Source organism: Rhincodon typus, unplaced genomic scaffold, assembly GCF_021869965.1.
Source record: "Rhincodon typus isolate 14 unplaced genomic scaffold, sRhiTyp1.1 hic_rhity00003010, whole genome shotgun sequence".
Classification (NCBI taxonomy): Eukaryota; Metazoa; Chordata; class Chondrichthyes; order Orectolobiformes; family Rhincodontidae; genus Rhincodon; species Rhincodon typus.
Genome location: NW_025968648.1, coordinates 6168 through 7870, shown reverse-complemented (window position 1 = coordinate 7870; position 1703 = coordinate 6168).

The window sequence follows — 1703 nt, the reverse complement described above, 5'->3', positions numbered from 1 at the left end:
ACACACACACTCACACACCCATACATATACTCACTCACACACATACACACACAGACACCCATACATATACTCACTCACTCACACACACACACTCACCCATACATATACTCACTTACACACGCCTGTACATATACTAACACACACACACATACGTACATATACTCACTCACACACACACAGATACCCATACATATACTCACTCACACTGTCACACAGACACCCATACATATACTCACACACTCTCACACACACACACACAGAGCCATACATATACTCACTCACACACACACAGACCCATACATGTGAGTGTGTGTGTGAGTGTGTGTGTGTGTGTGTGGTTGTGAGTGCGAGTGTGGGTGTGTGTGTGGTTGTGTGTGCGAGTGTGGGTGTGTGTGTGTGAGAGTGAGTCAGTGAGTGTGTGGGTGTGAGTGTGTGTGTGTGTGTGTGAGAGGGGTTGTGAGTGTGTGTGTGTGAGAGAGGGGGTGTGAGTGTGTGTGTGTGAGAGTGAGTGTGTGAGTGTGTGCGTGGGTGTGTGTGAGGGGGTGTGAGTGTGAGGGGGTGTGTGTGTGTATGTGTGTGTGAGGGGGTGTGAGTGTGTGTGAGTGTGTGTGTGTGAGAGTGAGTTAGTGGGTGTGTGAGTGTGTGTGTGTGTGTGGGTGTGAGGGGATGTGTGTGTGTAAGTGAATGTGTGTGAGGGGGTGTGTGTGTGTGTGTGTGTGAGAGGGGGTGTGAGTGTGTGTGAGGGGCTGTGAGTGTGTGTGAGTGTGTGATGTTGCTGGACTCGGTCAGAGCTGGGTATCTATCCCCTCTGCATCGCTGATGACGCAGTCTCTGTTTCTAATTAACTGTCACCTTTTCTCACATTGTGAATGTTATCCATCATCAGTCACTGACTGTCAGAAACAGCAAAGGAGGTGCTGAGAGATGGAGACAAAGGGAAAGGAGCGAGCGGGGGTGGGGGGCTTAAGTGACAGACACCGAAGATGACAGAAATAGGTAGATGGAGCAGAGACAGAGACAGAAAGAGAGAACCACAGCTCCGTGAGATATAGACAGAGAGCGGGTGTAGAGAGAGTAAGGGAGCAGAGAGAGGGAGACAGACAGGGAGAGTGTGACAGAGAGAGGGACAGACAGATAGTGAGACACAGACAGGGGGAAACATGGTCAGACTGAAAGACAGTGAGATAGAGAGAGAAACGGAGAGAGATTGGACCACAGAGAATGAAACAGAGAGAGAAAGAGAATGAGAGATAGGGAAATAGAGAGAGAGAAAAAAACAGAGCATGATAGCCACAGTTCGACTGAGAAAGAGACAGACACAGATACACAGTGAGAGGAAGAGAGGTGGCGTTCAGTGGGAGAGAAAGAGAGACAGAGACAGAGAGTGAGGGGCAGAGTGAGAGGCACGGGGAGAGAGAGATGGAAAGAGGGAGAGACGAAGAAACAGAGCGAGAGACAGAGAGAGGGATGAACAGAGAGATACTGAGACAGACAGAGCTACAGACAGACAGAGACAGAGCTACAGACAGACAGAGACACAGAGAAACAGTGAGAGAGAGGAACAGTGAGAGAGAGGAACAGAGAAACAGAGGAGAGAGAGGAACAGAGAAACAGAGGAGAGAGAGGAACAGAGAAACAGTGAGAGAGAGGAACAGAGAAACAGAGGAGAGAGAGGAACAGAGAAACAGTGAGAGAGAGGAACA